The following is an 11118-nucleotide window of genomic DNA, read 5'->3' as shown; positions in this document are numbered from 1 at the left end:
CAACATTTGTGCCTCCCATCAATGGCTAAACCTTGCCCTCCACTGTAAGCCGCAATTTCCTTTGAACTATTGCGCATTGGCAGAAAGTAGATGGCGCATATGCTGCTTCTGGCAAATCTGTTACTTCATTTAAGCCAGAAAGGGTCATTAGATCTAGTTTAGTCTTGCATGTAACGTGTACTCCAGGATTTCACCTGGCTATCTTATTTTTGCCTACAATCATTGAGGAGGAAGAGTCCGAGTTCCATTTATTAAAAGAGTCTTTGTTCTTATGTAGGAGGTGAATATAGTCAGAGATTATCTCTCGGTTTCTTGATATTCCAGAAAAGCGGGTTTGCAAACGGGGTGGAAAAATCAGGATTTTTCCTCATGAAGTTTCATTTTTAATTTTTAGGTGATTGGGAAATATGAACAAAAATAACTGGAGGGGGTCATGCATTTGTGATCGCTGCAAACTTTAAATAAATTACAGATGGCTTGTATATTAACAAAATGTTCAAAATGCCTCAATTGACAAATATATTTAGCCAGAGCGTATGATAAAGTGATGAACAACTCAACAAAACCAACCAAAAACAAGAGATTGTTCTCTTTGTAAAGGATGCACACAAATCGCAACAGGTGATAGAGCAGCACAGTCATCAGAACCAGCAGATTAATCTGCACATAACGAGGCCGAGGCTCAAAGCAGGAGGAAGAGTTTCAATAACAATGGGAGCATTGTTGGGGGAGAACCACAGCAAACCCATCTGCTGAAGACGTGTGAGTGAGCTGGTGAGGGGAACGCAGAGAACTGAGCATCCCGGAGCAATGGGGCTGAGCCGGGAGCAGAGCCCAGCAGAGTCTGGACCTGCCTCTGAACACCTTCCTCATGGTGGGGGAAGCCAAAGCTAAATAGGAATTTCAGATAACAAAGTCCCCACTTGTTCAGTTGATGGAGTGACCTTTCCAGAAATTTTTACAAATTTCCAACCTCTGAGTCTTCGGTTTGAAATATTAATTTAAAAGGGGGAGAGGTAGAATGGGAGTGTGTCATTTCTTCTGGTATTTTGTTTCCAGCCCTATCCTTTGATCTCTGCAGCAGTGTAGTTCAGACAATCTGTAGAAATATTGCAAAACCAAGTTACTTTGTTATATTTTACTTCAGCCATTTGTCAGCATATGCCATAAAAATTTTAATTTTCTCTCTTGATCTTTATCAGAGATTGCTGTTTCTCTTTGATGTCTCCTTCCTTATTTGACATTTGGGTCTGGTTTCCCATTTAATTATCTAACTCTCTATTGCTATTTTAGTTTAAAAGTTCACTGCAGTATTTTACCCCTCCTGTTTCTCAGTCCATTCCTCTGTGCTCCAGCGGGGGCACAAGGAAATGATGAGGGTTGTCACTGTGTCATGAGTGTTGTGCCTGAGCCCTCCTGTGAGCAGAGCCCAGCGGCCGGTGAGTGAGCTCAAATGCTGCGTCTCCTAAATCAAAGTTTCCAAGGGCTGTTCTTTAATTAAATCGTAAAGTTGGACCGTTTCATGGAGGTTTGAAAGTCTGAAATGTAAACAGTAATGCAGTCAAAATAGCTCTAAAATATGGCATTTAATACAGTCACAGTTGCTACAAACCACCTTGTGAAAATATGGTCCTCACTGGTGAGCTGTGTTGGAAAGCAGAAGGAATTCCTCCGTTTTGGAGCCTGACCAAGGAGATTTGCCCTCGAGAGAGACAAGCTGAAGCAGGGTGGACATTTCACCTGCCCTCCGAATTTCCAGCTGTGGACTGAACCGGCGAGGAGCCTGAGACTCTGTGTGACAGTTCAGCAGACGCGAGGTGTCCGTTCCATGCAGAACAATGTCTCGTCATCCTTAGCTCTTCAGGACAGCTGCTTCTTGGGGCTCTTCTGCAACCCATAGGCCATCGAACCTAGTGGGGATGATCAAAGAACGAACGATGACTCCATCGACTCGATTTATTGCTGCACAGTGTGACCATGCGAATGCGATAGATGGAGTGTCTGTCTTCTGGCATGAGTGGAGAAGTGCACGTAAACCAGTGAGGTAACCGTGAAGTCCTGGTGAGCTCCTACGGGGTCAGCAAGTGGAACACAGAGGTTTCAGCTTCATGCGGAACATGACAGGTCAGGGGAAGGGAAGCCTGGGCGCTATTTCTTGCTCTGTGGTATGGGGCAGCTTAGAAGAACCTCTCTCTGGGTGCTCTGAGATAAAGGGTGAAGCTGTTTCCATTGATGATTATTAAGAGCAGAATGGAGGCCATGTACAGCTACAGGGTATGTCCTGGCACATGGGCCGACGGTTTTCGGTGGCGAGTGTGGAGCTCCATGTGTCACATCCACCGGGAGCCCGCAGCGGAGCCGCTCTGCACACCCAACATATTGTGCCTCTAGCTGGGCGACCTCCTCTCCCCCCTCCAAATTTGGCAGCCGGACTAAAACCGTGGAGGGAAGTACTAGGTTTGATCAAACCGTTCTTTGTTTTTGGCTTTCCCCGCTACCCCAACCTTTTCAAATGAAATCTTGGAAAGCAAAGAAGAATCTAGGGAAGTGATGGTCCCAACCTGCTTATGTTCAAGAGTCAAAGTGTTTGTCCAGAATAAAGCAGACCAGGGTTCAACCTCATCTTTTGCCTGAGAGACTGGAGTTTGTATTTCCCACCATTAAGGGAAATAACTCAAATACTGATATATTTGGAGGTGTATTTGGATATATGGAGATATTTCCATGTATTTGCTGTGCATATTTCCTGTTAAGCCAGTTCTTCTTCGTAGGAAGTACTCAAATATTGATGGAGCAGAAGAGAAAGACTGAGATTGACTCCCCAGCATAACATTTCAAGACAGAAAGTGTTTTCTGCTCCTTGCGCTGCAATAGCTTATTTTATTTTTTGCCAGATAAGGCACCTCCCAGCAGATGGTGCTTGGAAATATACTCCTTGGACACAGGCAGAGAATATTCTCTCTCCTCTGGATTCCTTGGACATGTCCCTATGTACCACATCTGAACAGGGTTGCGATTTGCTTTGCTGGCTGCGTGGAGATGGGGCTCTACATTTGTCTCCCTCATCCTGATTTACCTTCTCTCCCAAGATGAATCGAGATTTAACAGTGAAACAAAATGTTTGAAACTCCAGCTAGATGTTTGGTAACAAAATGCAAGTAAAATACATAATTATATGGTCCTGCTCTGTATTTGAGAGGGAGCTGTTCCCTACCTCTTCCCTCTTTCTCATCTAGATTGTGGTTTTGGGGATATTTCAAATGGATAGATCTCCTTGAGTAGTACAAGGAACTTGATTCCAAGCCATTCGATGTAACAGAATGTTCTCTTGTCATCCCATCAAGTTTTATTCTGACCAAAGTTACTCACCATTTCTTGGGGAGTTAAGGTTATTCTTTAGTTCGTTGTTCAGGGCTTGGGGAACAGAGTTGACTGTGTTAATTAGGAAGAGCGCATGATTTTATGAAGCATTTTTTTTCAAGTATAGGGAGGAGTTTGAATGCTGGGAGAGATTTTCTATCAGTTATGGGTAATAATCTGGAATGGCCTTCCAAGAGAAGAGAGGGAAACTTCGCTGACATCAAGCCACTCAACATTAGACTGCAAAAGGCTGTATTAAAACCTCCTCTACCTTCACAGAGGTGGTTTTCAGTAATAGTTTCTTTTCCTTGGTGTAATTCTCTTCAAGTCCACTTTCTGCATGTACAAAATGCCTCATTTCTAATGGGCGGTGACAATAACACACCAGTGACACAGAGAAACACCTTTTCCACTTAGCACCTCAAAATGCAGGAAATCTAAATCTCGAAGATCTCAGACTAATGAATTGTCCCACTTTAGGGTCAAGTTTCATCTCATCCCTCCCAATACACCAAGAAACCTTTTCCTTCTCTTGCACACAGATCTTTAATAAGTGGAATTTCGTGTGAGGACCTGCTGGGGGGCAGGAGGCAAATTTGGGATGGGGGATCACTGGTTGATCCCCATGGGGGCGAACAGAGAGGAGCCCCATGGGTGGCCCAGGGGTGACAGATGGCTCCCCAGTTCTGCATTTTGACAGATCTCTCTACTTGCTCTACCAACGGGCTTTGTATCCTCTGCATGGAAAGGATAACTCAGCTTCAGGTGCCTGCAGGCTTGTATTTACTTCTGTGGCATCTTGTGTGTCACCATGGAGGAGTTTGTATTTGCTTTTAAAAAGTCCGCGAATATCTAAGTTAACTTTCAAAGTTATCACAGGGAAAAAATAGACCTAAGGCATTAATGACTTTACAAGCTTAGAAGGACAGCAGCAGAAAAACAAAGAAACTTAATCTGGGCTCTACAAAGAAGCATGTGGGGAGGGGCATGATGTAGCGATAATGAGAAACAGCAAGATTGACACGAAAAGGATGGGACAGGCAGCAGAGTATAAATAGTAGCTGCAGTTTATTTGTAACTTTGATTTTTTGAGGTGGGGATGATTGGCACATGGATGGGCTGGATGAAGGTAACCTCCCTGATCTTTCACTCGCAGGTCACATGGAGAAAACTTTGAGAAAATACTCCAACATGTAGATGTCAAATTGAGTGACAGCCGCGTGTGAGGTGAATTGCATTTACTGGCTTTTTTACATGCATCACTTCACAGAAATGATGGCTGCCATTTGAACAAAAAGACATCCTTCCCGACCGGGGTCAGCGAACTGACAGTGCCCACCCATTAATAGAAAACACTGTCATTTAAAATAAAATGCGATGGAGAAAACTTCAAAAAATCTATTAGCCAACACAGCGGATAGTATCAGTTTCCACACATGAATTACTGTATACCATTCCAGTGTTAATGTACAGCACAATGTGCGGTACAATTTTCATCTGTAACAATATATATAGAATGCCATATGGCTGACAGCATGTACTACACATGTCAGGCTCTTCTGTTTTCTAGCTCTTTACATCTTATTTGCTTCTGTCTAATTATCCTGTTCTGTTGAGGGGAGGGAAAGAAAATAATAAAAACCAATGAGAATTCAAAAATCAAGGGCAACAAATAGTGCCAGTTACTTAATTCCCGTGTTAATGTGTTTCTGCAGTATTTCTTAAAAGATGCAATTGGACGTCTGTTGCTCGAGGTGGAACATGGTGCTGTAATAAAGCCTGTGTCTGTGGCATTTAAAAAAACAAAAAGCAAATGAGAAAGAACAGCCCTGCTTTATGTTGTCTGCTTATATTGTTTAATTCTAGGCATCATTTTTCCAGCTGCTAGAATGTGCCCATGTGTTTTCCTATTCATACCTCTGTCTAAAAGTAGTATCTGGATTTTTTTTTTCCTCTCCGAACAGAAGCAAAATAGTGCTAAAAAGAAATGCTGTAAAATTGGAGCCCAGCATCTGAAATGGTCTGAGAAGCTCCTCAGCAGTTTAAGCCCTGAATTTAAGTTTTGGGTTGTTTTTTTTTTTTTCAAAGGGATTTTATCTTGTTTAAAGGTCAAAGCCTCGAGATTTGTCTTCAGAGATTTAGTCCTGGCTCATCTGTCAGTCACTCTCACCCTCCTAAAGGCCAGTGGCGATGGCCAGCGTCCCCCCTTGCCGTGCTCCCGTCGCATTGAGCGAGTGCTCCAATGAGAAATACCACCCTGGCCTGGAAGGAGGAAGCTCCCGTCTCTTCTATAACAGCAACTGGAGACAGAGAAATAAAAAATGTGCCAAGCACCTGCTTGCAGAAATGCTGAACAGAGCAGAACGACTCCATCCCCCCTGCTGCTCCTGCAGATGCTGCAGGGATGGAGCTGGAGGCTGTTTTGGGAGGTTGCTTACAAGGGATGGGGTGCCTGGGTGCCTGGATCCTCCTTGGGTTTTCACCCATATTTCATGTGTGAGGGTAACGTAACTACTGAGAACTTTGAGGTGGTGCTGCCCAAGTGTGGAAGGAACCAGAGAGGTTGGGACATGTGGCTGCTGGAGCCTTCAGGCTTCGTATTCCCGCAGGGATATGAAGCAAAACCCTGAAATTCGATGTTTAGAAATGATTGGTTGGTCCATCGTGAGCTTAAAATAGTGACATTTTTGGATCATTAACTTTTATTGGCTGCTGCTTTTGAAATGAAGCTCAATGCCATGCTGAAAAGTCAATGTAGTCAGTAATGAATTAGAAAATTGGTCAGGAAAAGCAAACGACATGAACAACTGCTTGGTGTGCCGGTTTTTAGGCTGACAGATGCTAAATAGTACTAGTTAACGTTAGTCTGCCTATGTAATAGGTTCATGAGTTAGGGGCATGAAGTGAACTCCTTTTCTAATCCACAAAGCATGATCTTCCAAGCAGAAAAAAAAAAGAGTTAATCCATAAATGTGGTGTTCAGAACTGCCTTGGTATGGTACCTTCATTCTACGGCACTGGGATGTTCCAAAAGGGGGCATTCTTTGACCAGCAAGGCAATTTTTCGTCAATGTTTCCAACAGCAAAATGTTTTTTGTAGTAGAAATCTCATTGAAAATTCAGGCTGCAGCCAAAGTTAACAGCACTCTGCTCTGTTGTATGAGGATCCCTTGCCATATTTTCTCTTAAGCCTAATTAAACATGACTATCCATTTAGGAAAAGAACCCCTAGTATCACTGTCCAAAAGTTTTCTTAATTCAATATATGATTGCTCTATACCATGACATTTTGCTCAGTGATAGGGCCATTTCTGCTCAAGTTATAGCATGATTGCAGCTGGAGTTTCCTACTTGCAGAAATGTTTGTTCTTCCTCTGAGTTGTTGTGATCTTTGTATCGATTCCAAGTACGTGATATTTCATTAACACACATTTCTTCTCGTTCGTATTTTTGTTGATTTTTGTCAGATTCCTTCTGCACAAATTCCATGGTAATTACGAGGAAGAAGCATGTTCCACGCTCCCATTTTGGTGTGAAACCTGTTCCAGCAAATGGCATATAGTTCTTCTCTCCCAACTTTAAAGTGGAGGTTTAATTTTCACACCAGAGGTGTCTGAAATTCCAAAATAGGGGCATAGTTCAGCAAGGCAGAAATAGAAAACTTTTAACATAGAAAATATGAATATATAATATCAACTATCCCTTCATGGGTAGTTGATGAAGATGTGGTACGAATAGAAAAAATAGCTCATTTTTCCACGGCAAATTACAGGATCAAGTTCTACTATGTCATTAGTGCGATCCATCGTACTTCAGTTATAATTTCTCTGGCTTTCTACCAACTTAAGCAGCGGAGTACACCCCGCTCTGATGTCTGTCAGACTGATCAGACTGAGGAATATTTTGGTATTGAATAAATTATTTTTGTGACATCTTGTGCGTAGTGCTGAGCAAGATTCCCCTCCAGGATTGGGCAAACACAGCATTTGCCTGGAGCGGGAGACTGTCTGGGCAGTGAAGTGGCCACGGCCCTTACCCACTGCCAGCTTCACTGCACTGAAACCCCACGCAGCCAGAGCAGCGTCTGCTGCAGAGCAAACCACAACCCAGAGGGAAAGAACAGCAGGTACGGCCAGCAGGGAAGGTGCAGGTTGGATATTAGGGAAAAAAATTCTTCCTGTAAAGGGTTGTGAAGCACTGGAACGGGCTGCCCAGGGAAGTGGTGGAGTCACCATCCCTGGAGGGGTTTAAAACATATAGGTGAGGTTCTAAGGGACATAGGTTAGTGCTAGAGTTAGGCTATGGTTGGACTTGATGATCTTTTCCAACCAAAATGATTTTATGATTCGAACAGGGACACTGTGTGACGAGTCCTCCCCAGCAGCAACAGTAAATCTTCTTTCCCATGCCCTGGTCAGCAGAAAGCCAGCCAGGGTCGCTGCTCCCCTTCCTGTGCCCTCTTTCTGTCTTTCTCCTCCCGGCCCAGCTGCAGCTCTGGACAAACGCTGTGCTCCTTTCCCCAGGATGCTGATGTTCAATATTGCTGGTGCTGCTGCGGAACCTGTGACATGTAGCTGTGATGGTCAGGGTGCCTACACGATGGCCACAGGTGTCATTTTGTGACAGTAATAACTTAATAAACTGAATAATATTTCCAGTGCCTCTCCTGGAGCGTGTACGCATACCTCCTGTAGCTAAAGCTAAATGTTGCCTACCTAGATATCCCTTCCCTGTTAGTCGATCATGCTGGTTTTCTCATTCCCTCCAGTCTATTGCTGTGAATAGACATTAGAGAGCCCTCTGTTTCTGTCCGAGAAAATGACTCTATGCACTGGTGTTTGATCTAGGGCTGGCTTCTGGGTAACATTAATCATTAATTCTAATGAAGTTAGTGGTTTGGGTCCCATTTCTGTGTTGCAGTTTTGCAAGGAACGCGTATTCTTAGGATGAAAGGTTCAGAATAAATGTGAGGTATAATCTGTAACGGGTATGAATAGCTCACTTATTGAAAACAGTGTGAGTGATTAAGCTTTGGCTGTTTGATCATTAATTTTGGTCACAGGCACTTACAAGAAAGCAGAAAGCCTGCAGGGAAATCACGCCAGGCCTTTGCGTCTGCCCTTTCCACCAGAAAAGATGTTCCTGCTTTCTCTCCTTTGTGACTCGGGGAGCTATTCCATACGTGGAATGAGTTTCTATATGGATAGATCCTAGTTATATGACCCTACGCAGTTGTTAGTTGTGTATGTGTGTATAAAGGACCTATAGATCTCAGTGGCTTCCTCTGCTGCTGCCAAATAACTCAGTACTGACATGGGTAGGAATGGGGAGCCCATGGGACCGCAGCTCTGAGGGACCAAGCGGAGACACTTCCATGGTGACCACATCTCCTCCTTCTTGGGAGGAGCAGCTTCTTATGTCCTGTAGGCATTGTGATCTGCTCGAGCTGCTTCCCATCAAACCTCTACAGTTGTGATCGGGGACAGGCTGTTGTGGCTGGGGGGGAATTGTTGGGTCCATCCAGTCTGGCGTCTCTGGTCCTTCTATGGCACTTGATGTGGAACATCCAGAAACTGGATCCCACCTCAGCCCTTGTTCCAGGTCCTGCTGCTCAGTTTCAGATGTGCTGAGCTTGCCTCTCTTGCAGCAATAGGCCGCCTGTTTGTAGCTACACATCTCTGCCTTCTGTTACGTGTCTCTGCAGCACTCGGGCCCCTCAAACCCAGCTCATTTCTGGGGAACAAAGCTGTTGCTGCCGCCCAGCCGTGCCTGGCCTCACTTGTGCAAAAGCATCCCTGTTTCTGCCCAGCCGAGCTCCGAGCTGAGCAGCGTGCTTCAGGCTGATGCCTCTGCGCTGTCTCCTCTTGACTTTAATTGCATATGAAAATTCAATTTTCTGTGTTTCACTGCTTCAAGGACATGTCTTTCCTGGGACAGGAGGTGTATTTGTGCTTCTAGTTCTCTTTACTCAAATATCACTGTGTTTCTGTTATTTCTGTTAACTTTTAATCGGCTATTGGAACTGCCTACCCCACGGTAATATTACCAGCCTTGTGTATCTGGCTGCTCAGTGGGAAAGACAGTTCCCAGAGCAACTGCTGCAATAAATGCTTTTTGGCATCCAGATGTGTATTCTCTCATTTCCCAGGCTGCGCGTGTGCTGTCTCTTGCATCTGTGCATCAACAAGTTTGGACAGGTACAGGGGCATATGGTGGCGTTATTTCATTGCTGACGTGGAAGAGGAGCTTTCTCGTAAGACACAAACCAACTCCGCTGCACCGGCAGCGTTACAGAGGAGACCTCTTTAAAGTCAGCGGCAATTCTGTTCTTTGCTTCGGTATTGACTGACTTGCAAGCTGGCAATTTGCTCTCCGTTTCAGCCACAGATATGGCTGAAAGCATCCCGCTGAGAGCTTGTGTCTATGCACTGTGCTGTTTGTTAAGCAAATGATTCCCAGACAGGTACACTGCGATAGGAAGCCGATCTCGATGTGACAAAGCCACGCGTACGTCGATGTGCTGTCATTAATCCTGCGCTGTGCTGGATTGCTCTTCCAGAGCGGCCCGGGTTACCGCAAGGGAACGCAGAGGAGATGGGTGGTTCTTGGTGGTGCTTTATGCCTCGTTCCTAAAACTGCAGAAAGCATTTAATTCATTTTATTCCAGCAAAATGGAATTTAGATACTTCATTAAGAAAAATGCTTCCCGTGGGGTTTCCTGCAGCCCTGATAGCTGGATTTCTTTCCTGTTGCTATTCTCTACACATGGCATGCTGAAATTCTAGGAAGGATCTCCAGATTCACATGCTGTAACAGGGGACTTTTAGCTCTTTGAGTTACATTAATATTCTTCCTCTAGCTGTACCATATGTTAAATAATGCTGTTAAATTTGGCTTTGATTTTCATTGTTTTACAGTCTTGTAACACTCATAATCTTGGCTAATCCTAAGAGTGTTTGTTTGGGAGCCTTATTCATTATTTAGGCTAAAATATTAAAAAATATCTGTCAGTTCTGAGGCCTTGCTTTTTTGTGAGTTCTGTTCGGGTTTTCTGGACTTGTTTTTCACAGCAGTGCAGAACATCCCGCTGCCACTGCTGACAGCACAAACTGCAGAGGAGTATTCCTGTCTCGTCAAGCAGAGAAGCCCTTTACGCTGCACCAGCCTGCACGGTGGGTCTCTTCTGGAGATGTGAAGTGACCTCTTGTGATTGCTAGACAGAAATCATGGTTGATTTTTCTCAGTTCCCCAGCGATGTCCATAACACAGCATTCAACAAAGCCTCCTGCCTAAACTCTTGCATTCTAGTTGGGAAATCCTGAAAAACTGCTCTATTGCTGAACTGCTACTTTTCAGTATTGAGTAAACCCTATTTCATTATTGCAGCAAATAGGTTTTCCGGTGTTTATTTAATTCCCGTGTTTCCTGATGGTACCCGAGGCTGGTAGTGGTACAGACAGGGAGCAGCAGAGAGATCCTGGCCCACCAAACTCACCAACTGAGTAGAGAAGATGCAGGTGGGTGGAGGGAAGGGTATGATACACGAGCAGGGCAAATCATAGAATCAGAGCGTCGTTTTGGTTGGAAAAGACCTTTAAGATCATCGAGTCCAACTGTTAACCTCACACTGCCAAGTCCAGCTCTAACCCATGTCCCTGAGAACCTCATCTCTGTCTGTTCAACCCCTCCAGGGTGACTCCACCACTGCCCTGGGCAGCCTGTTCCAATGCCCGACAATCCTTTCCAGGAAGGTTTTCC

This window comes from Nesoenas mayeri (genome assembly GCF_963082525.1).
Source record: "Nesoenas mayeri genome assembly, chromosome: 7".
Taxonomy (NCBI): Eukaryota; Metazoa; Chordata; class Aves; order Columbiformes; family Columbidae; genus Nesoenas; species Nesoenas mayeri.
Note: the sequence above shows the minus strand (reverse complement) of the source record.